This window comes from Eretmochelys imbricata, chromosome 12 (genome assembly GCF_965152235.1).
Source record: "Eretmochelys imbricata isolate rEreImb1 chromosome 12, rEreImb1.hap1, whole genome shotgun sequence".
Classification (NCBI taxonomy): domain Eukaryota; kingdom Metazoa; phylum Chordata; order Testudines; family Cheloniidae; genus Eretmochelys; species Eretmochelys imbricata.
The window spans coordinates 813610-838733 of NC_135583.1; the positions used below are offsets into that span (position 1 = coordinate 813610).

Here is a 25124-nt window from a genome sequence, read left to right on the forward strand (position 1 = left end):
GGGGAAATGGTGTTTGCAAGGGGCTTGCTCGAATGGCAGGATGGGTGCTGGGGAGGGGATTTGTCAGAACTGACCAGGTATCTGCTGGCTTTGGATCTTTGAGCTGAGAGTGGGACCACACACAGTGACTGGTGACATGGGGTGGCACTGGAGACGTGGCTATAGAAGGTCTGAATGAGGAAGGAGATAAATCTGTGGGGAGCTTCCCTGATCACTCTGAAAGTTCTGCTCACTGTGGACACTGGTAAACCCACATGGGTAGAGCTCAGTGAGAAGAACTGGGGGCTGAGGGAGCTGTGTATGGCAATGCAGCTAGTCATGTAGAGGTGTGTGACCAAAATGAAAAATGTCTCTGAGATTCAGGACCGGGGACACTAGGGCACCAATGGCCCTGCCACACCAGGCCCATGCTCGGAGCCCACAGTGACGACATAGGGGCCCACAAATATGCTTGGCACCAGGGCCCACAAAAGGTTAATCTGCCCCTAAATCCAGATGCCAGGGGCTGTGGGTGAAGACCCAGCAGAGTGGCGCAGCGGCAGCTTGCTGGGCCCATAACCTACAAGTCAATGGATCGAAACCGTCCCCTGCTAGGGCTGCACTTGTTTCTTTTTGCTCTGGGCCTTCAAGTGAGTCGGCGACCAGCAGAGTGCCAAGAGCCTTGGCCATGAGGCCAGAGGTGGCTGAGGCGGGGGCCTGCCAGGAAGCTCCCCGGCACCTCTGGCTACCTGGGCTGAAGGCAAGAGGCCTGCGTGTGGTGAGGGCTCCTGTCCCAGCCTGAGACAGCCGTGCTTCCTCGTCCCCTTCTCCCACCCGCACTGGCAGGCGGCTGCTGCAGGAGAACACAAGGGAGGCTCTCAGGACGCTGGGCAGCTCTGTGAGACTGTCTAGGGAAAGAGCCGAGGCTCCCGACTCGACCTGCCATTGACTTGCGGGGCTCTGCACTCCATCAGCCGGGGCAGGCCAGGCTGTGGCTGGGACTCAGGCTGGGGCAGCATGGCCGCGCTTCCCTGACGAGGCAAGGGCTTTGCGCAGGCAACAGGGAAGTGGGAAGGCGTGTCTCATCCGTTTCTCCCTTGCTGCTTGGGTGGGAAGGGAGTGAAATGTTCCCGGCTGCATGTTTTGCACTTGGCCTTGAGGAATGAGCCCGAGCCCCCGGCATGGCTGCTGGGAGATTCTGGGTCACATCCAGCGCACTCTGAGGGCCACCAGCTGAAACCATTGAGGCTAAGAGGGATGGTTTTGAGGTGGCAAAAAAAGGGACTGTGAGGCTTCCAGCAGGTCTTGAGGAGCAAGGAAGTAGCCCAAGCTTATTGTCCTCCCGGGGTGGGCTCGAACCACAGTCCTCTCGGTTAACAGCCGAACACGCTGACCCCTTGCACCACAGAGACCCCTAGAGACTGATGTGCTGTTACCAAAGCTGCTGCCTAGCAGTCTGCACGTGTGGGGCAGAGTGTCGGGGAGTGAGGGAGTGAGGGGTGCAGGCTCTGGGAGGGAGCTTGGTGCAGGAGGAGGCTCCAGGCTGGGGCAGAGTGTTGGTGTTGGGGACGCTGGGCATGGCCACTAGGTAACTCGAGGGGATGGAAGACCACGAGTGTCAATGAAGCCCCCTCGCACTAGGCCCAAGTGTCCTTGGTCCCCCCGGCTTGGAGGCACTCACAGCAGTTATGCTGAGGATCTGCAACAATATGTTGCAGAGTCAGACTGCCTGAAACTAACCAAGGCCAAACAGGGCAGATATGGAAGAGCTATGTTGAATAAAGCAGCTTTATGTATGGTTTAACAGATGGTACAGAGAACAAGGGAACTAGCTGGTAACTGGATTGGCTGGCTATATGGATACTTAGGGCAGCTTGCTCTTGGATAAGTATGCTGAAGAAAGGATGTATAAAAGCCTGTGTAACTTCCTGCTCTGTGTGCAGGATTTGAGATTCTATTTTCCCTATACCTTCTTTGAAGCTTCAAATAAACTTTTCTGCTTCTCCACCCCGTTGTGATTATTGGGTGATGCACACCAGGCAACGAACCCCTCCTGTTGCTCGCCTCTCGCACTGGGTGCCGGCAACAGATTTTGCCGTCCCTGAGTGGGCAACAAGGCCGCTATTTAGCCTTGCCCCGACCCCTCCTGGAGGTCGAGGATTGCGGTGAGAACCAACGCGCAGTGCACACCGGTGAGTTCATCGGGGGCCTCGGAGGAGACGCGATTTGATCAACCCCAGAGGGCACAACAGTGCAACACACTCATATAGTGGAGAAGCAGCTGCGGGCGATGGTGAGGAACTGTTCCCTTGGATAAGGTAGGAACCTTTTGAGATCCGGATTGTATGCTCTGTTGGAACATGGGGACGCCCAGAGTTACCCTGTAGGTATGGGACAGGGACAGAGCTCAGGGGTTAGGGCACAGTGTACGCCCCTAGAATGCATTCTAGCAAACTGGAAGGTTTTTGGTGTGGATCCGATGACTAAGAGTCAATTAAAACGATTCAGTACAGTTGACTGGCCTCAATATCAACTAGAGGACCAGGAGTGGTAGCCACTAGGAGGGTCAATTAATTACAACACGATCCTCCAGTTACTCCTGTTCTGTCAGAGAACAAGGAAGTGGAATGAACATATGTATGCGCATTTGTTTTTGGCTTTATGTACTTGACCAGATATTTTACAGCACTGTAATCTGACTCCGACTGGTTCGGTAGTAGCTAATGTTAGTCCCCAGACCCCCACCCCCATTGTGGCAGAGCCGGTGTCCCCTTCAGCCCCTACACCCACACCTTGTAAGTCCCCAGTGGTTGGCCTATACCCCTTAATCACCAAAACTGAAGTCTCCCAGTCTGGATCGGACAGGCGTCCGGCCACAACTATGCAGGTTTATACTCATGTTCCCTTTAATCCTGTGGATTTGGCTGCTTTCAAAGTACAGGCAGGAGAGTTTTCCACCAACCCAAGCAGGTTTATTTCAGTTTTTGAGGGATGTCTTAGCAGCCACAAGCCGGACTGGGATGATTGTAAGATCCTCCTATGAACCCTATTGTCTGAGGTTGAAAGACAACAGATTTTGTCCAAGGCAAGGGAGGAGGTGCAGAAACGGTACGACCAGGATCGTATTAATGTCCCTGACCTGGATGCACAAGTCCCCCGAGCAGACCCCAAGTGGGATCCAAATAATCCTGGGGATATGACCCGCCTTACCTCCTATAAGGAATTGCTTTTGCATGGACTCCGTCACTCGGCTGTCTGACATAATGATTGGGCAAAGCCATATGAAGTAATGCAGGATTTAAAAGAAAGCCCAGGGGCCTTTCTACAGTGTATTCGGGACACAATTTGACAGAACACTAATGCAGACCCCGAAGATCAGGCAACTGAGTCAATTATTAAGGGAATCTTTACGAGCAGAGCAGCCCCTGATATTAAGAGAAAGTTACGAAAAAAGGAGGATTTAATGGGCATGACCATGGCACAAATCTTAGAGACTGCAAACCGAGCTTATAGTCTGAGAGATACAGAGAAGGAGAGAAAGCAAGTGAGACTGATGGTAACAGCGGTACAGGCTGGCACTAAGGGAAGTGGCCGGGGAGGAAGGGGCCATGGACGCGAACGTCCGGGCTCACAGGAGAGACAACTGGGTCGCAACCAGTGTGCCTTGTGTCGACAAGAGGGATACTGGAAGAATGAGTGCCCAAAGAGGAAAGAAAAGGGGGCTGCCTCTATGATGTCGATGGTGGAGCAGGAATAGGGGTGTCAGGGGAGACGGACCACCCTACCCCCGGAACCCTGAGTAAAGATGCGGGTGGGAAGCTCAGAAATAGATTTTTTAGTGGACTCTGGAGTGGCACGAACTGCCATAAATCGACCCCTTCAGCTGCCAGTAGCAGATTCCCTTACCGTGGTGGGAGCCACAGGCAAAGACACCAAGTGCCCAGTGTATGCCCCAGTGGAATGCGCTTTGGGAAACAGAACTACATCCCACAAGCTGGTATACCTCCCTGAGTGCCCAACACCTCTGCTGGGATGGGACCTGCTCTGCCGCCTAGGTGCCACCCTACATTTTATTGAGGATGAAATAACCCTTACCTTACCCCCTGAGAATGCATGGATCATGACCCTTGCAGTTGAGCCCTCAGCAATGCAAGCCCCAGAATGCAGCCCGTGGGAAGACCAGGTGTACCCCCTCGTGTGGGCATCAGGGATCCCAGGAAAGGCCACCCACCAGACCCCCATTACTATTCAGCTCATACCAGGGAAAGGCCCAGAGCAAGTAAAACAGTATCCAATCAAGAGGGAAGACAGAGAAGGTTTACAGGACACTATAGATCGATTCCTAATGTATGGTATTCTCCGGGAATGTCAGTCAGCCTGGAACACTCCCATTCTACCCATACCAAAGCCTGATGGCACGTATCGGCTGGTACAGGACCTAAGGGCAGTCAGTGAACGGGTTAAGACTCTGCACCCTCTTGTCCCTAACCAGTATACCTTATTGGCTTCTATAGAGGGACAGTATACCCATTTTTCAGTCCTCGATCTGAAAGATGCTTTCTTTACCATCCCAGTTGCCACCCCATCACAAGAGATCTTCTCCTTCGAGTGGGAAGACCAAAATAGGGTTAAAAAGCAACTTTGCTGGAGAGTGTTGGCCCAGGGATTTAAAAACTCCCCCACCCTCTTTGGCCAGGCTCTGGCCAGGGACCTAGAGGAGTGGGATAATGAGGAGGCCCTCCTTCTGCAGTATATAGATGATTTGTTAATTGCCACTGTGGGCCAAACCCCGTGCCTTAAAGCCACCGTGAGCCTCCTGAATTTTATTGGACTCCGGGGATATCGGGTAGCACGGAATAAGGCTCAAATCGCCCTCCCAGAGGTACAGTACCTCGGGTTTCACATACGGCAAGGGGAGCGTCAGCTTTCAAGCAAAAGAAAGGAAGCTATCTGTCAAGTCCCTACCCCAAGCACTCGTAAATGGCTCAGGGCATTTCTGGGTATGGCAGGCTTTTGCAGGATATGGATCCAAGAGTTTGGACTGTGGGCTAAACCCTTGTACGACTGTGTAAAAGGAGTAGATCATGACCCCTTCTATTGGACCCCAGAGGCTGACAGGGCATTTAAAATCTTGAAAAGGAAGTTGATGGAAGCCCCGGCTCTGGGCCTGCCGGATCTCTCTAAGCCGTTTCAGTTGTATGTACATGAACGAAAGGGGGTGGCCCTACGAGTGCTCACACAGCTGTTAGGAGCATGGAGACGTCCCGTGGCTTATTTTTCTAAGCAACTGGATCAGATTGCAAAGGGTTGGCCAGCATGTTTACGGGCAGTCGCAGCTACTGCCCTAGTGCTTGAGGAAGCCAAGAAGCTAACATTGGGAGGGGTTATGCAAATCTATACTCCCCATATGGTACGAGCCTTATTGGATGCAAAGGGAGGGCTTTGGCTCACCCAGGCTCGGATTGCTCGGTACCAGGCTAAGCTGTTAGAGAACTCTGAAGTCACCTTACAGCCTTGCCCCTCCCTTAACCCAGGCACTCTCTTGCCAGAAACAGAGGAACAGGAACATGACTGTTTAGCGATCATAGATGCCCAGTACTCCAGCCGTCCGGATTTAAAGGATGTACCCCTCCCAAATGCAGATTATGAGTGGTACACTGATGGTAGCAGTACTGTAATAGATGGGCGAAGGAGGGCGGGTTATGCTGTTGTGACCCTCCATGACACTGTGGAAGCTGAAGGTTTGCCTGCTGGGACCTCTGCCCAGCTTGCCGAACTAATAGCCCTGACCCGTTCACTTGAACTGTCAAAAGGAAAGCGGGTCAACATTTTTACTGATTCAAAGTATGCTTTTGGTGTGCTACATCCTCATGCTGGCCTATGGAAGCAAAGGGGAATGCTGACAGCCAAGGCTCCCCAGTCAAGTACGGGCCCCAAATCCTCCGGCTCCTAGAAGCCGTACAACTTCCCTCGGAAGTGGCGGTACACTGTAAAGCCCATCAAAGGGAAGATCAAGATGTGGCCAGAGGTAACGCCTGGACAGATAGAGAGGCTAAGCATGCTGCTACCCTGCCATCCCCTCAGACTGAGAACGCCCATATGCATGCCCTTATCCCATCATTAGGGGAGCTTCCAACCCTTCAGTACTCTGGGGAGGAGAGACAGCTAACTGACAAACTCGGTCTCCGGGAAAAGGAGGGATGGCTCCATTCCCCAGAAGGGAAGGTCCTCCTACCAAAGGGCCTGATCCGGCCGGTGCTGCAGAAACTACATGAAACCACTCATGCTGGCAGGGAAGCACTTATCCAACTAATGGGAAAATACTTTATCACTTCTGGACTCCGACCCCTGGCTGCCCAGGTACAAGCGGACTGCTTAGTCTGCCAAAAGAATAACCCCCGACTGGGACATCCTGTGCCACCAGCTGCCCTAGAACCCACTCTGGGCCCCGGACGAGTGTGGCAAATAGACTTTACTGAGTTTCCCCGGACCCAAGGGTTCAAATATCTCCTTGTCTTAGTGGATCGGTTCAGCGGATGGCCAGAAGCCTTCTCATGCCGTAATTGCACTGCCAGAACAGTGGCCCTCAAGTTTGTTAAGGAGATCATTCCTCGCTTTGGACTCCCCCTGTGGATGGAATCTGACAACGGGACACACTTCACGTCAAAAATCATCCAAAGCATCTCACATGCCTTACAGATCCCCTGGAAACTCCATACGCCCTGGAGACCACAAGCCAGTGGTGTAGTGGAGCATACCAATCAGACCCTTAAACGGCATCTCTCAAAAGTGTGCCAAGAAGCCTCACTGTGATGGCCTGATGCTTTGCCCCTCGTCCTACTCTGTATCCGCGTTCTCCCAAAGGGTAGATTAGGGCTCAGTTCCTTTGAAATTATGTTTGGAAGGGCATGGCCTATGAATGGCACCCCGGTTCTGTCAGGGGAATGGGAGCTGGGTAATGGTTTTTTGTCTCAGTATATGTGTTCCCTGTCTGCTGTTCTCTTGTCTCTTCACAGGTATACCAAGGATTCCCAGCCTCTCCCCTTGGACTCTCCCATCCACTCCTTACAGCCCGGTGACTCCATACTTGTTCGTACCTGGAAAGACGAGCCTCTCCAGGAAAAGTGGAAAGGACCCTATACCGTCCTGCTGATCTCCCATACAGCGGCAAAGATCGAGGGACACAAGAACTGGATCCATTACTCTCGTCTGAAGGCAGTACCCGCCCCCTCGTCAGCAGAACAGTGGACCGTCCAACCTGCTGACTCCTCATCTAGTGACGATCTCGGGCTAAAGCTACTGTTTAAAAGACACAAATAGCGGGCACCTTAATGCTAAAATGGGCCCACCCAGGTACTGGAGACCCTGGGTTGGGAAGACTCTGGTAATAATTAATTGGGTAACATTGTTATTCTCTGTATTGGTATTTCCAAACTGTGCATATCGGGAGCATAACTCCTTTGTTTCGCTTGCGCACCATGTTGCTACTTTAACAAACCAGACTGATTGCTGGGTATGTGCTCCACCTCCACTGTCCCCCAAAACGGGAATGACCCTTGACATGCTGCCCTTGACTCTAGCAGAATTAGCTGCCACCAAAGAGCAGGAAGGAATGGACTCGCTGTTCTGGAACAAGACTTCTTTACAGCAAGCCACCTATCAGGACCAGGAGTATTCAGTTGCAGTACTCACTGAGGGAGTGTTATGTTTTATCCGAAACCAATCTGATCATTATGGGCGTCCTGTGGGAAAAAGCTCCTGTGTTATTACACAGTGGGCTGATGGGTATTGGATAAAGACCAACAGGGGAGGCCAGCAGTGTGGCTGTAATGGTTCCTTCCCTTTTAGGGAAACTCTTATGAATAATCTTACCACAAAAGAAAGCTTTGGAAATATAACTTGCCGTCCAGTTAATATCTCCAATGTAGCAAGCCAATGGTGGGTTTGTAGTGGCCTCTATAGCGAGTGTAATTTGAACAGCACAATTAGAAACACTCCCACTTGTACTCAATCAGGAGGATGGGATGCCCCCTTAGGGGCATACGAACTGTTTGGAAAAGCAGCCAAAGCAGCCTTAAATATCCCTGGAATCCCCTTAAAAAACAGTCCTTACTGGGCCCTACGGGGTCACTATTTTGTATGTGGCCGAAAGGCTTACAAGCTGCTGCCAGCCAACTGGACAGGTAGCTGTTATATAGCTCATGGAGTTCCTCATCTGTCAATAACTGCCACACTGCCCAAAGGAAAGATTAGAAATGCCCGAGATACCTCTGTTGAGTCACGAGAAAAGACCCTGCGGCAACTGACTACGGCATTAAAGGGCAATATAAAAAATCCCTTCACAACCGAGAAGCTTGTAGGGTGCTCTGTAGTGGGAATAGCACCACTGTTTACCAGACCAGCCATGGCATGCCGCTATACTGTAAGGCTGCAAATGGTACTTGAGAAAGTTGCCTTAGAGTTAGAGGACTTCGTTAGTGATTTAGGGTCAGCAGTAAAAACATTAAATAAAGAGGTACAGCAGCTCAGGTCCTTTTTCCTCCAAAACAGGCTGGCTTTGGACTATCTCTTGGCATCCCAAGGAGGGGTTTGTGCCCTCGTCAGGCCCCGATGTTGTGTATATGTAAATGATAGCAGTTATGAGATCTATGAAAAGGTGGAACAGGCTGAGGCGCATGCCCGAGCTGGAGCACAGGTTGCCTATACTGGCTTGGTGGTTTATTTAACCTGTTATTGAAACTTCTCTTTCCTGTATTGCTTGTATTACTGGTATTATGCTGTGCAGTATCATGTGTCAGGACCCTTTTGCAAAAGTTAATAAGTCATTCTCTTCAGGGCTATCACAAAGTGCTTATGCAAAGTCATAGAATCATAGAATCATAGAATATCAGGGTTCGAAGGGACCTCAGGAGGTCATCTAGTCCAACCCCCTGCTCAAAAGCAGGACCAATCCCCAATTAAATCATCCCAGCCAGGGCTTTGTCAAGCCTGACCTTAAAAACTTCTAAGGAAGGAGATTCCACCACCTCCCTAGGCAACGCATTCCAGTGTTTCACCACCCTCCTAGTGAAAAAGTTTTTCCTAATCTCCAACCTAAACCTCCCCCACTGCAACTTGAGACCATTATTCCTTGTTCTGTCATCTGCTACCACTGAGAATAGTCTAGAACCATCCTCTCTGGAACCACCTCTCAGGTAGTTGAAAGCAGCTATCAAATCCCCCCTCATTCTTCTCTTCTGCAGACTAAACAATCCCAGTTCCCTCAGCCTCTCCTCATAAGTCATGTGTTCCAGTCCCCTAATCATTTTTGTTGCCCTTCGCTGGACTCTTTCCAATTTATCCACATCCTTCTTGTAGTGTGGGGCCCAAAACTGGACACAGTACTCCAGATGAGGCCTCACCAATGTCGAATAGAGGGGGACGATCACGTCCCTCGATCTGCTCGCTATGCCCTTACTTATACATCCCAAAATGCCATTGGCCTTCTTGGCAACAAGGGCACACTGCTGACTCATATCCAGCTTCTCGTCCACTGTCACCCCTAGGTCCTTTTCCACAGAACTGCTGCCTAGCCATTCGGTCCCTAGTCTGTAGCTGTGCATTGGGTTCTTCCGTCCTAAGTGCAGGACCCTGCACTTATCCTTATTGAACCTCATCAGATTTCTTTTGGCCCAATCCTCCAATTTGTCTAGGTCCCTCTGTATCCTATCCCTGCCCTTCAGCGTATCTACCACTCCTCCCAGTTTAGTATCATCCGCAAATTTGCTGAGAGTGCAATCCACACCATCCTCCAGATCATTTATGAAGATATTGAACAAAACCGGCCCCAGGACCAACCCTTGGGGCACTCCGCTTGATACTGGCTGCCAACTAGACATGGAGCCATTGATCACTACACGTTGAGCCCGACAATCTTGCCAGCTTTCTATCCACCTTATAGTGCATTCATCCAGCCCGTACTTCTTTAACTTGCTGAATACTGTGGGAGACCGTGTCAAAAGCTTTGCTAAAGTCAAGAAACAATACATCCACTGCTTTCCCTTTATCCACAGAAACAGTAATCTCATCATAGAAGGCGATTAGATTAGTCAGGCATGACCTTCCTTGGTGAATCCATGCTGACTGTTCCTGATCACTTTCCTCTCCTCTAAGTGCTTCAGGATTGATTCTTTGAGGACCTGCTCCATGATTTTTCCAGGGACTGAAGTGAGGCTGACTGGCCTGTAGTTCCCAAGATCCTCCTTCTTCCCTTTTTTAAAGATTGGCACTACATTAGCCTTTTTCCAGTCATCCGGGACTTCCCCCGTTCGCCACGAGTTTTCAAAGATAATGGCCCATGGCTCTGCAATCACAGCCGCCAGTTAGCACTCTTGGATGCAACTCGTCCGGCCCCATGGACTTGTGCACGTCCAGCTTTTCTAAATAGTCCCTAACCACCTCTTTCTCCACAGAGGGCTGGCCATCTATTCCCCATGTTGTGATGCCCCACGCAGCAGTCTGGGAGCTGACCTTGTTAGTGAAGACAGAGGCAAAAAAAGCATTGAGTACATTAGCTTTTTCCACATCCTCTGTCACTAGGTTGCCTCCCTCATTCATTAAGGGGCCCACACTTTCCTTGGCTTTCTTCTTGTTGCCAACATACCTGAAGAAACCTTTCTTGTTACTCTTAACATCTCTCGCTAGCTGCAGCTCCAGGTGAGATTTGGCCCTCCTGATTTCATTCCTACATGCCCGAGCAATATTTTTATACTCTTCCCTGGTCATATGTCCAACCTTCCACTTCTTGTAAGCTTCTTTTTTATGTTTAAGATCCGCTAGGATTTCACCGTTAAGCCAAGCTGGTCGCCTGCCATATTTACTATTCTTTCGACACATCGGGATGGTTTGTCCCTGTAACCTCAACAGGGATTCCTTGAAATACAGCCAGCTCTCCTGGACTCCTTTCCCCTTCATGTTAGCCCCCCAGGGGATCCTACCCATCCGTTCCCTGAGGGCGTCGAAGTCTGCTTTCCTGAAGTCCAGGGTCCGTATCCTGCTGCTTATCTTTCTTCCCTGTGTCAGGATCCTGAACTCAACCAACTCATGGTCACTGCCTCCCAGATTCCCATCCACTTTTGCTTCCCCCACTAATTCTTCCCGGTTTGTGAGCAGCAGGTCAAGAAAAGCTCCCCCCCTAGTTGGCTCCTCTAGCACTTGCACCAGGAAATTGTCCCCTACGCTTTCCAAAAACTTCCTGGATTGTCTATGCACCGCTGTATTGCTCTCCCAGCAGATATCAGAAAAATTAAAGTCACCCATGAGAACCAGGGCGTGCGATCTAGTAGCTTCCGTGAGCTGCCGGAAGAAAGCCTCATCCACCTCATCCCCCTGGTCCGGTGGTCTATAGCAGACTCCCACCACTACATCACTCTTGTTGCTCACACTTCTAAACTTAATCCAGAGACACTCAGGTTTTTCTGCAGTTTCGCACCGGAGCTCTGAGCAGTCATACTGCTCCCTTACATACAGGGCTACTCCCCCACCTTTTCTGCCCTGCCTGTCCTTCCTGAACAGTTTATAACCATCCATGACAGTACTCCAGTCATGTGAGTTATCCCACCAAGTCTCTGTTCTTCCAATCACGTCATAATTCCTTGACATCACCAGGACCTCCAGTTCTCCCTGCTTGTTTCCAAGTCTTTGTGCATTCGTATATAAGCACTTGAGATAACCTGCTGATCGCCCCTCATTCTCAGTATGAGGCAGGAGCCCTCCCCTCACAGACATTCCTGCCTGTGCTTCCTCCCGGTATCCTGCTTTCCCACTTACCTCAGGGCTTTGGTCTCCTTCCCCCGGTGAACCTAGTTTAAAGCCCTCCTCACTAGGTTAGCCAGCCTCCTCGCAAAGATGCTCTTCCCTCTTTTCGTAAGGTGGAGCCCGTCTCTGCCTAAGTCCTATTGTAAAGAAATAAGTAGCCCAAGTGAGAAAACTTGGAGCCAAGGCTGTTGAGTGTTCTCAAAGGAGGGAGTTGTTGGGGACACTGGGCATGGCCACTAGGTAACTCGAGGGGATGGAAGACCACGAGTGTCGATGAAGCTCCCTCGCACTAGGCCCAAGTGTCCTTGGCCCCCGCCTGGAGGCACTCACAGCAGTTATGCTGAGGATCTGCAACAATATGTTGCAGAGTCAGACTGCCTGAAACTAACCAAGGCCAAACAGGGCAGATATGGAAGAACTATGCTGAATAAAGCAGCTTTATGTATGGTTTAACAGATGGTACAGAGAACAAGGGAACTAGCTGGTAACTGGATTGGCTGGCTATATGGATACTTAGGGCAGCTTGCTGTTGGATAAGTATGTCGAAGAAAGGATGTATAAAAGCCTGTGTAACTTCCTGCTCTGTGTGCAGGATTTGAGATTCTATTCTCCCTGTACCTTCTTTGAAGCTTCAAATAAACTTTTCTGCTTCTTCACCCAGTTGTGATTATTGGGTGATGCACACCGGGCAACGAATCCCTGCTGTTGCTTACCTCTGGCACTGGGTGCCAGCAACATTGGGGTGTAGGAGGGGCTGTGGGGTGGAGGCTTGGGGGGGGGAATTTGGGTGCAGGAGGGGTTCTGGTCTGGGGCAGAGTGTTGGGGTGCGGGGACTGGAGGGAGCGCCGGGCTGGGGGTTGGGGTGCAGGCTCCTGCTGGGAGCCGCTTACCACAGGTGGCTCCCAGTCAGCAGCTGGCTGCTGGCATCTCTGTGCGTGCGTCCCCTGGGAGGGAGGGGGGCAGCAGGTCTCCATGTGCTGCCCGCACCTGCAACGCTGCCCCTACAGCTCCCATTGGCCAGTTCCAAGCCAATGGGAGCTGCGGGGACAGTACTGGGGGCGGGGGCAGCGCGTGGAGCTGCATCATCCTCCCCTTTCCCCATGGGCCGCAGAGATGTGCCAGCAGCCAGCCTGGTCTGGGAGGGTCCCGGGGCCAGGGCAGGCAGGCAGCCTCTGAGCCCCGCTCTGCTGCTGGACTTTTAGTGGCTCAAAGATCAGGATCGACTGGCCGAGGCTGCAGGATCGACGGGTGCTGAGCACTGTTATAAGGAGTAAACTGAAATGGCCACGTCATGGTGCCAGAGGCTAAGAAATGAAAAGCCCCAAGATCCCTCACTCCTCATTGACTCTGAACAGGGGTTTATTTCAAATCCCTTTAGTTCTGTGGCTGGTAAAATATAAGGACCAAGCGATTTCAAGAGTTGTGACAGAGATAGCAGAGGGCAGAGATAGTAAATTGGGGGATTTCAATGGTGGGTGGGTGTTTTACGCTCCCATCTCAGTGCAAGGAGTGAAATACTCAGGCAATGTCTGTACTGCACAGTTATGTCACTGGAACTGACACAGTTATTACATTGCTTGGGTGTGTACCCACTTGGCTCCTTGTGTCAGCAACGCGCAACCTCGGTCAACTGTCGCGAGATCCAGCTAGGTCGGGGCTGTCCTGGGCTCTGTGGGGAGAGGGCTCAGCCGGGAGAAAGGGCAGACTAGGGGAGTTTGTCTCTGATATATAAGGGCTTTGTCAGCAGGAAGCTGTAGGTCACATGCTGGGGGTGACAGTGGGGTTTGAGCTGGGGCAGCAGCATCAGGGGAGCAATGTGTGTGTGTGTTTGTGTGTGTAGTGGGGTGGGGGAGGGGTTCACTTGGTAAAAATGAACCTGCCAAGCCTCTCCTGCTGCTGGAGCAAAAGCCTCTCATTTATCGCCTCAACTCCCCTCATGAAAATCTCCACCCCTCTCCCGGCGCTGGGGGACCCCCTCACTCCCATGGAGATTTTTAATTGTTCTAACTTGTCCTTGCCCTTGTCCAAACAGTTTTCCCAGACAAATTATCAAGAACATTTCAAATGAGAAAAACAAAACAAACCAAATGCAAACCCCAGAAACCTCCACCACACACAGTTTGGGTCTGAATTTTTCTACTAAAATTTGGAGACAATAAAACTCATCCCTCTGTTGGCCAGAACCCAAAGCTAGACCTCCCCCCGATCTCTGTGACTTCTGCTACCAAACCACGAATGCACTAATGCCTCTTGTGAGACATTTTCCTGCACAGTCCTGCTGCTATTCCATGGTTCCATGTGTCACTAGTTTCTCTAGCACAGGTCAGTCCCTGGCCCTGTGGTCCAGACATCCTCATTCACATCAAGCTGCAAGTTGAGAATCATTTCCCATTCCCGCTTTGTGGGAGGGGAGACTTTTGAAAGCCCTCTGTGTGCGACTGCACATGGCAAAGCAAAGAGAACAAACCCCAAATCCCCCCTGTGCTTTCGGAGCCAGGTTTGCTGTGGGAATTCTATATTTCAGATGACGTCAAGCCTGGGCATTGCGATTATTCACCAGTTTCTGTGGCATTGAAGCACTAGTGTGCTCGCAGCTGTGAGGGCCGAGTGGTTAAGGTGTTGGAGTCGAAATCCAATAGGGTTCCCCTGCGCAGGTTCGAATCCTGCTCACAGCGAGGCCTGTGTTTTAGCCAGTGTCAAGGTTCCTTCCCTACGCTGAACTCTAGGGTACAGATGTGGGGACCTGCATGAAAACCTCCTAAGCTTACTTTTACCAGCTAAGGTTAAAACTTCCCCAAGGTATAAACTATTTTACCCTTTGCCCTTGGACTTCCACTGCCACCACCAAATGTTTATCCGAGTTTATTTTATTAGGAAAGCGTTGTTTGGAAATGTCTTTCCCCCAAAAATCCTCCCAACCCTTGCACCCCACTTTCTGGGGAAGGTTTGGTAAAAATCCTCACCAATTTGCATAGGTGATCACAGACCCAAACCCTTGGATCTTAAGAACCAAGAAAAAAACGTTCAGTTCTTGAAAAGAAGAATTTTAATAGAAGAAACAGTAAAAAAAGAATCACCTCTGTAAAATCAGGATGGTAAATACCTTGCAGGGTAATTAGATTCAAAACATAGAGAATCCCTCGAGGCAAAACCTTAAGTTACAAAAAGACACACAGACAGGAATAGTCATTCTATTCAGCACAGCTTATTTTCTCAGCCATTTAAAGAAATCATAATCTAATGCACATCTAGCTAGATTACTTACAAAGTTCTAAGACTCCATTCTTGTTCTGTCCGAGGCAAAAGCATCACCCAGACAGACACAGACCCTTTGTTTTTCTCCCTCCTCCCAGCTTTTGAAAGTATCTTGTCTCCTCATTGGTCATTTTGGTCAGGTGCCAGCGAGGTTATCCTAGCTTCTTAACCCTTTACAGGTGAAAGTATTTTTCCTCTGGCCAGGAGGGATTTTAAAGGTATTTACCCTTCCCTTTATATTTATGACAGCCAGTTTCTAACCCAGCCAATACTCTCTACAACCCCTGAGATGCTCTCAATTCTCTCCCCACCCCAAGTAAATCTTGTTCTGCTCCTTTCATAGAGATCCCTGGGACACCACCTCACACTGTGCCCCTGAGGTGTCAGGCAAACTCTCAGCACCTGAAGCCTCTGCCACTCACCTAACACCCCCTGCCCCATAGATCAGCCATAACCCTGGTTCTGTTCCTCCCTCTAGAGTGCGAAAGGAGCCATCAGTGCAGCCAGAGGCGCCGACTCCCTGGGTGCTATGGGGCTGCAGCACGAACAGAAACAAAAAAACAGGTGCTCAGCACCCACTGGCAGCCAGCTCCCCACCAGCACCTCCCACCTGCTAGCAGGCCTGGCCCACAAGCTCCTCCTCTTCTCCTTCAGCTCCTCCCACCTGCCAGTGATCAGGCGTGCGGAAGGACTGGGGAGAGGAAGAAATAGGGCGGCATGGCAAGAGACTGGACGGGGTGGGGGCAGGGGTCAAGCAACCCTCAGGAAGTCTCCAAGTCAGCACCTCTGAGTACAGAAGCCTTCCCTGAGTCTGAGCTACCAGGATCCCTGCCACAGAGCAGGGTGCACAGGTCTCAGCCTCCCTTTCCCACACATGGCTCTGGACACCACCAGGAATGATTTGGCTCCTGGACCTCAAGAGCTGAGTGCCTGGACAGGGGCTTGAACCCTGGCCCCTCCCATTAAGAGCCTGATGTTCCATGGACTGAGCTGGCCAGGCTTGCTGAGAGCCTCTCCCCGTCCTCTTTTTCTCCATGCCCACTGCCGATTCCTCCTCCTCTTCCTCCCTCCTGCACCTCAGGGTCAATAAATCTCTGCACCTAGACAGCCGGCCCACCCCTGCACCCCAGTACCCCATGCCTAAGCCTCCCTGCCAAAGTCCTGCACCTGGCTCCATAGAATTAAGTCTCACATCTCGCTGGGAACTCAACTTCTTGTGCCCAGAGAGTCTCTGCCCCCCTCAGTAGCTGACCTGAGAAACACAGTGTCCACCTTTTTGAAAGAAGTGCTTGGAAAGGGTTTTCTCTTGTGGTCTAATGGATAAGGCATCTGACTTCCGATCAGGCAATTGAGGGCGCAAGTCCCTTCGCAGATGGGCTTGTGCAGTTTTCCCTTTGTGCTGAAAGTCCTGCTTTCTTCAGGACTGAAACCTCTTCTCTGCCGCTCAGGCCAATGCTCTGGCTTCAGCTAGAGACCTAAGAAGGAGCTGGGGGTTGGGCATCACAAAATCTAGGGCGTGAGCTCCAGGTGCGTCCAGTCTAGCTGTCAGGGTTCCTTCCCCACTCTGAACTCTAGGGTACAGACTTGGGGACCTGCATGAAAGACCCCCTAAGCTTATTCTTACCAGCTTAGGTTAAAAACTTCCCCAAGGTACAAACTTTGCCTTGTTCTTGAACGGTATGCTGCCACCACCCAGCGTTTTAAACAAAGGCCAGGGAAAGAGCCCACTTGGAGACGTCTTCCCCCAAAATATCCCCCCAAGCCCTACATACCCCCTTTCCTGGGTAGGCTTGAGAATAATATCCTCACCAATTGGTTACAAAATCATCAAAGGCCCAAACCCCTGGATCTTGGAACAATGGAAAAATCACTCAGGTTCTTAAAAGAAGGATTTTATTTCAAAAAAAGGAAGATAAAAATCATCTCTGTAAAATCAGGATGGAAAATACTTTACAGGGTATTCAGATTCAAAACACAGAGGATCCCCCTCTGGGCAAAACCTTAAAGTTACAGAAAACAGGAATAAACCTCCGTCTTAACACAGGGAAAATTCACATAAAACAAAAGATAAAGCAATCCGCCTTGCCTGGCTTACCTATACTGGCTGCAATATCTTAGACTTGGATGAGGAAGATGGATTTCTGTCTGGCCTCTGTCAGTCCCAAGAGAAAACAACTCGTAAACAAAGAGCACAAAACAAAAGTGTGCACAAGGGTGGTTTGGGGATCAAAGATTGAGGAGGAGTCAAGGGGTGAAGAATCACAGGATGGGCAGAGCTCTTGTCTCGGCTTTACCCCTCCTGACACAGGTGGCGGGTGGAGAGCGGAGCCTTGCAGATGTGTGGAATCTGCCTTGCACTCAGTAAAGGAAGGGAACTCGGTGTCTGCTGGGTTGCAATTGTATTTTCCGCAGGGCAAAATGATTAGCAGAAGCCACTCGCTTAAAGAAAGTGGGTGCTTCAGTTGAGGTTTGAACTCGTAACGTAAACATCACTCTACACAGCACTGCTCTCTAGGTAATGTGGGCTAACCCATTGCCCCACTGGAGTCTCACTATTCAACGGATGGATTGGGGGGCGAGGGGGTTGCATTACCTAAAACAAATCCATATGAAAGGCTGCAGGACAGCAGCAACAGAGGTGGGGAGCCTCCTTCTGTGTGATCGAGCTGGTTCCCACCTTCCGCTGCTGAGGGGAAGGTTGGTGCTTTGAGCCCACCCGGTGCTGGAACTTCTCCTGGGCGAGGTTAATGAGACTCTGAAGAAGCGAAGGGAAGACTTTTCTATTCCGGCCGATCTCCATCTGTCTCCTGTGGCCCTTCAGGCTCTCTGCTCACCTGTTGGGGTGATGCAGAGGCAAGTCCCGACCTGGGTGAGTCACAGAGAGGCTGTGTCCCATGGTGTGTGTGTGGGAGAGAGGTAGGGCAGGGTTGGGGTGGGCTCCAGGGGAAAAGGTTGGGTGTGACAGTGTGTGGGGGAGGGAGAAGGGTGTGTTTCTTAGGATATAAATGAGGGAAAACACAGGGATAGCGACAGTGAAGCCCCGGGTCTGAGTGTTATGACCCTGTGTGGTTCTGCCATTCACCTTCCCCTCCTTTGGTCTCAGCTGTCATTGGAATCCAGCATTTTTCACCTGTCACCGTCCCAGAGGTGTCACACATGTCCCAAATACAGAGTGTCCCTCTTGGAGACGAGAGGACTGGAGCGGATTTCAGCTGCTGGACTGCTCTGCTGGGTTTTCTACATTCGCAAGGGGAACTGCTGAGTGTTTACAATCATTTCAAGCATCCCCATTCAGCGGACTCCTGAACACACTGGAGATGGGTCTGGAAATTGATTTTCTTTTGAAAAAGGGAAGCACTTGGATTTGAACTAGGAACCTATTGTCCTCCAGGCAAATATTCACCTACTGAGCTACACTCTCAGCAAAGACTGCCCTGTGTAGCCCGAGCAAGAACAGCTTTGAACCTGCGGGTTAGTAAACTTTATCTGCATACAAACCCCATGGCTTACACAACCTCCACACCCACTCTGTGTCACCAGAGCACAACAACTTTCCTTGGAGCACACACTGCTCCCCAGCTCTGTGCCCTTCAATCTCCCCAGCATTGCTCCAATGCCTTAAAGGAACAGGGCACAGGTAACTCGAACCCCTTCATCCTGATAGATTTAATGCCCAAATAATTCCATGTAGTCCAGAAGCGCAGAGCTCCTCTGAGTGTCAGCCCTATCCCGGTGTCGGTCCCCAGCAGTGAGTGTGGCCTACAATGCAGAGGTCACTTTTTTATAGTTTGAACATTTGTGGTTCTCCGGTGGAGTTATTGTCTCTCATACGGCAGACCACTAAATCCCACTGGGGATCTGGACTGTGGAGCTGCCATGTAATCTGTAGCCGGAGCAGGATATCACTGTGAGGGGTGAGCCGCCACAATGGGATGTTCAAGAGACAGTGACTCCGGAAAGGACTTCGGAGACATGGTGGAACTGAACATCAGCTCCCATTGCGTGGTGGTGGCGAATGGGATCTGTGGACACCTCCTTTCCATGTGTCAGGGCTTTGCTGGCTGGGTTGGATCCAGAACCCTGAGTCTGTCGTGCTGAGTCATGTCTCCGAACACATTCCTTCCCCAGCCCCGGATCTCATACGGCCAGTGAAGAGCTGAGTATTATTGTCCAATGTAGAAGTTACAGAATTTAAACTAGGAAGAAGGGTCAATTTTCCCATCATTTCACATCTTTACATCCAAACAAGATGATTTTCTGAATGACCCATCCTCGTTCACGCAGAAGATGTTGGGCGTGGGATGTAGGAGTCACTGGGGAAAACACAGAGACACAATTTCCTTTGCACATATCCATGAACAGCAAAACCTCCCTATGTGTCTTTTCTGAGCCAGGGCATTCAACTCCAGTGAACCCTTCTCTCCTGCAATAGCAATGGTCAGACAGAGGGGATGTGGCCACCTGCATCCCTGACAGGGAGATATTGGCTCAGCTCTTTCTTTATGCTGCTCTTGTTAGTCCATGAAACATCAAGGATGGAATGCAAGGCTGAGTTCATGCACCAACCCCTGAAAAATGTCCATGCCCCAGAGAAATCCTGACCCCTGCTATTGGAATGATGTGCTGGAGATTTGACTAGGAAAGGGACTGTCTGAATTGTCAGTTTGGGGAATGAACAATGATCTACAGCAATGTCGTTAACACAAACACATTCTCATTGTGCTCCAGCCGGAAGGGAAAAGGGCAGGAATTCTTGCTGTTCAGCCATGGACACACTTACACTAAGGCACAGCTGTGATTGTGCCTGGGAAGTGGATCTGAGCAATTTGAAGTGACAATTCAGTGAGAACTGAATCATAGTGTAGTGAAATAGCCATACATCACGTAGTTGTGGCCGAGTGGTTAAGGTGATAGACTTGAGTTCCATTGGGGTCACCCCATGCAGGTTCAAATCCTGCCAACGATGGAAGCACAAGAATGTTATGACTACTGCAATCTTAGTGCTGCAGCATGTGAACTGGAGCCAGATCTGGTCTCACTCTGAGGTTGTCTACACTTCTTAAAACACTGCTGTGACACTGCGATAGCGCTTTGGAGTAGACAGTTGCTACAGCGAGTGGAGGGGTTTTCCCATTGCTGTAATAGTTACATTGACGGAACAATTTTTCCTTCTATTTAGCTCTATCTAACCAGGGCTTAGATCAGCTTAACTGTATTGGTTTGGGGGTGTGGATTTTTCACACCCTGAGACACGTAGCTCTGCCAGTTAAGTGTCCAGCGTACACCAGCCCTTAGATCCCTCTTAGGATTTCCATGCAAGCACTGACCTGTGAGAGGAAAACATCAGCTCACAAACACAAAGACTGAATTCCCCACAGTTATTCTCTCTGCACTTTCCAGAATGTCACAAAATTCAATTCATTCCTGCTAGGAGAGAGAAAAAAATAAGTGACGCAAAGTCTTTGGCTTGATTAAATAAAGTTAAGGGTTTAATTACTACAGTAAAAATATGTACCGATTCCTCTAAATAACACCATAACGTGAGATAAGAACAGAGACAAATCTTGTCAGTGATGACTAATTTAACAAATGATCTTCCCATTATTAATTTCCACTGTGCCCCCACTGCAGGTCTGGGTCCCTCCAGTGTAACTGCTCTGCATTCGCCTTCCCGTTAGAATTGGTTTTGGACACTCCCAACTTTGGAAAATTGTGCAATTCAGAATTTGAATAGTGACCCCGGCTCCTTCCTGCACCTGCTCTACATTGCTACACAGCACCTTCTCCACCTGCAGAGTCACCCACAGGGTTCAGCAGGGACCCCTGGCAAGGACAGTGGGTGCAGCTAACAGCCCGGTGTGCCTGGCAGTGAGGCAGGGGCAGCCCGAGGCTGGAAGCTCTGAGTCAGCTGTGGAGAAACACCCCCCCACACACGAGTACAGCGATTGAATTCCCCAACTTTAGCATCATGACGCCCTGTAGAAAGCCCCACGTGTCCGCTGTTTTTTCACAGGGCGATGCAAAAATCAGGTGACACCAATTTTGAAGTTTGAGTAAATAAAGTTTCGGAGATAGTTATTAAGCTCACAAAAATATGCCAAAGATCCCTCTGCATAACACCGGAAGGTGAAATAGGAACAGTGACAAACCTTGTCAGCAAAGGCTAATTTCCCAAACGATCCTTGTTAGAATAGAGATATTCAGGCCCGCCTGTAAAGCCTATACTTTAAGAGTACAGGCTTTTTATTATCACAGTGTATTTTTACTGTGTGTTTTCATCACTTAGCTAGTTACGGGGTGCAAAACAAAGAATCAAAATCACAGTCTGCCTGTGTGCGGGCCTTCTCTCCCAAGGAGAGTCTGAGGCTGGGTTCTTAGGCTAAGGCCTTTGGCTAAGCTGCAGGGGCAGCCATAAACTGGGAAGCGAACGGTCACTCCCTCACATCCCCGACCCGTCCCATTGAAATACGGTGGTATTGGGCGGTTAGGAAGACGATCCTGTCCTGATAGTGCCCATCACCACCAGATACAGAAACAGATCTTAAGAGAGCCTCCTGTCTGGCAAGAAATTCCTTCTCAATGGTTGTGGTTGTGAAACCCTCATTTCAATATCTTTTATCTTTACGGCCCCCACTTTTCTGTTGTCAATCTGTCTGGTTCTCTAATTGTTTCTGACTGTTGTATAATTAATTTTGCTATGTGTAAGTTCATTAGTGTAGTGGGATATAATTGGTTAGAGAATTATGTTACAATATATTAGGATTGGTTAATTACATTTCAGTAAAATGATTGGTTAAGGTATAGCTGAGAATATTACCATATAATCTGGAGTCAAACAGGAAGTGGAAGTGGAAATTGGAATCATGTTTGTGAAGTGGGGGAATGGGAACAGGGAAGAGAGACACAGGCAAGGCTCTGCAGCGTCGGAGCGGGGAAGGGGGACGCGGGGTAAACGCTTTGCAGTGTCGGAGCTGGGAAGGGAACACTGGGGAACAGTGTCTATCGGTGTATAGAGGTAAGCCCCAGTGGTGTGAAGGGCTTCAGAATATGCTTCCTTGGAAACTAACCACAGGAAACATCGCATTGTCTGCACTTCGGACTTCTGGTCTTTTGCTGCTTGCGTGACAAGAACTGGGGAAGAGGGCAAGGGAAGAGAAAGCCCTCTAACAAAATGGCTACCTTGCTCCTCTCCCTCCCCAGGCGTCAAGGATCCTGCAGGACTTGAGGCTCTGCTTGAGGGATCCTGGCACAGCGGCTGGTGGGGGAGAAAGGATTGTAGATTCTGACCTGCACTCTGGAGGGGAGGGAATAATTGAAGGGGGCATTTTTGAGTCCTCCCCCATCCTCAGTGTCCCCTGGGCTGGCATTCTACACTCCACAGGGCCAAACAAACAAGTGGGTGAAGCCATTTGGTTAATGAAAACCAGTGCTCCAGGTGAGGCTTGAACTCACAACCTCAGCATAGCTCCTCTCAGCACTGCCCTATAAGTACTGCGCGCTAACCAATTGCACCACTGGGGCACCTGGCTATGGCTGCTCTCCCAGGCCCCTAGGGTGAGAAAGGCGAGGCGTGACCCCCCAAAACTTCTCAGTGGAGCTGAGAGCGGGAGGAGACAAGTGTTGGTTCTTGGTGGGGTGGGTTCCTCTGAAGGGTTCCCGGCACCATTTGACCCTCTTCTTCTTCTCTGTCCGATACCAGAGCTGATTAAGACTCAATGGAGAGTCTTCACGCAGATCAACAGATCTGAAATCCCCAAGAACCAGGTCTAAGCGTTAGTCCTGCTTTGGGACAGAGTCTCTCAGGCAGGAAACTGCCGAGTCTGCGCGAGCCGTGAGGCTCCCTCGCTAACAGCTGAGATCAGTGAGAGCTGTGTGAAGCTCCGGGATCCAGGGGTGCGTGAACGGGGGGGCACAACGCCCCAGGACTTTTAGAAATGGAAGGGCTCTGCCTTACCACTTTGTAATGACCGTAAGGGCAAGGGAGGGTGGGGAGGGGGCGGAGAGCAGTGATCGGGAGGCGGGGTCTTGGGGGGAAGAGTCAGCGCAGGAGTGGGACCTCGGGGAGAAGGGGTGATGCAGGTGCGTGGCTTCAAGAGGAAGGGATGGGGCTACTGTTCGGGCTCTGGTGGCCGCTGCTTTTAGGGAGCCTGCACCGCTCTTAGTGGGACCGCAAGACATCCCAGAGGAGAGAGGGTGGGCAGCAGAGCAGTGACAGGGTGGAATGGCAAGTGACCGGCAATGTGGGCAGACAGGGGAGGGAGAAAGGGGCTTTCCCCCAAGGGGTGAGAGGTGATCTCTGGGTTTTCATTGACCCAGGACAGCAGCTGGGAGTGAGGTGCAGTGAAGGGAGGGACTCTTCCAAAGAGCTTTTGGTCTCTGGATTTCAGAGCCCGAGGCAAAAGGACACCGCCCAGCCTACTGTGGGCGGGTGTTTTGCTCATAGTGTCGTGTTATGAATCCTGATTGTGGTGTTTTCCAAAGTTAAGACAAGGTGATTTTCCTCCTTTTTATTGAAGTTTCTTTTCTCCACTCAGTGCTGGTGACTGGGGAAAGTATTGCCTCTTAGAGGCACCCAGTGGCCCTGGTTAGTTTCCCCAGATTACTGGGTGGGGGCTTAAGCGGACTGTGTGCTGTACTGTTGAAGAGGAGCCCCAAGCACCCGAACAGGGAATTGTAACTTCAGCCTTCAGATTAAGAGCCAGATGAGGGAAGAGCATCTTCGCAAGCAGGCTGGCTAACCTAGTGAGGAGGGCTTTAAACTAGGTTCACCAGGGTAAGGAGACCAAAGCCCTGAGGTAAGCAGGGCTGGGGAATTCTGAGGGGAGACTGGGTGAGGAAAGTGGTCAGTGGAAGCATGTGACTAAAAGAACCAGGCAGAGGAAAAGACGGGCTAGTGAAGGAGAAATAGAGCTTAAGAATAGGTATGCAGAGTTGGAAAATGAAGAAGGGGCTCAGCAGGTAGTCACTGAAGGTGGAAGGGCAAGGAAGAAGAGAAGAGCGGCTAGTCCTATAGGAAAAGGGGAAGAGTTAATGGAGATTACACCAAATATGAGCCCCAGGAGGATACAGGATGGGTTAAAGAGGATTACAAGGGAGAATAGGAATGGAAAGATCTTGCAGCCAGAGGGAACAGGAGATAGACTGGAGAATAGCACCGTCACTAGGAAAAGACAGGTTTATGTGATTGGGGACTCTTTACTGAGAAGAATAGATAGGCCTGTAACCAGAGCTGATCCGGAGAATAGGAGGGTTTGCTGTCTTCCAGGGGCTAAGATACGGGATGTAGACCTGAGGTTGAAAAGGATTCTAAAGGGAGCGGGAAAGAATCCCCTAATAATCCTTCATGTGGGAACAAACGATACGGCTAGATTCTCGCTGGAAACTATTAAAGGAGACTATGCTAGGCTGGGGAAGACGCTTAAGGAAATTGAGGCTCAGGTGATCTTTAGTGGGATTCTGCCTGTTCCTAGAGAAGCACAACAAAGGTGTGACAAGATTATGACTATCAACAGATGGCTTAGGCAGTGGTGCTATAAGGAGGGCTTTGGGATGTATGGCCACTGGGAGGCATTCATGGAGAGAGGACAGTTCTCTCGGGATGGACTTCATCTGAGTAGGGAAGGAAATAGACTTCTCGGATGGAGGCTGGCACAACTGATTAAGAGAGCTTTAAACTAGGAATTAGGGGGAGATGGTTGGGAGATGTCCAGGTAATCTCCACACCAGAATTTAGCATTGAGAGGAAAGAAAATGAAGTAAGAGTGGATACAGCCATGGGTAGGAGGAAGGGCAGTATAGATACAAGTCTAATAGGTTATACTGATAGTAAAATGACCGTGCCTAATAGGGTACAGAATGTGAGCGAGGCCAAACAGCAAAAATTAAGATGTTTGTACACTAAAGCGAGGAGCCTGGGTAACAAAATGGAGGAACTAGAGCTACCTGACGATTACTTTAGATAAGCTATTACCAGCAGGACAGTGGGGTGGGAGGAGGTATTGTTTCATATTCTCTGTGTATATATAAAGTCTGCTGCAGTTTCCACGGTATGTATCTGATGAAGTGAGCTGTAGCTCACGAAAGCTCATGCTCAA

At 50.3% G+C, this 25124-nt stretch overlaps 3 non-coding genes across 3 annotated transcripts; 2 read left to right on the forward strand and 1 right to left on the reverse strand.

The window, feature by feature from the left end:
* Positions 1–14368: 14368 nt before the first annotated feature.
* Positions 14369–14450, forward strand: TRNAS-CGA (transfer RNA serine (anticodon CGA)). Its single transcript has one exon. It is a non-coding gene; the product is annotated as a tRNA-Ser (tRNA).
* A 5464-nt stretch (positions 14451–19914) lies between these two features.
* On the forward strand, positions 19915–19996 carry TRNAS-UGA (transfer RNA serine (anticodon UGA)). Its single transcript has one exon. It is a non-coding gene; the product is annotated as a tRNA-Ser (tRNA).
* Positions 19997–22457: 2461 nt separating this feature from the next.
* TRNAI-UAU (transfer RNA isoleucine (anticodon UAU)) lies at positions 22458–22551 on the reverse strand. Its single transcript has 2 exons — positions 22514–22551; positions 22458–22493 (listed from the first exon to the last, which is right to left on the reverse strand). It is a non-coding gene; the product is annotated as a tRNA-Ile (tRNA).
* Positions 22552–25124: the final 2573 nt, after the last annotated feature.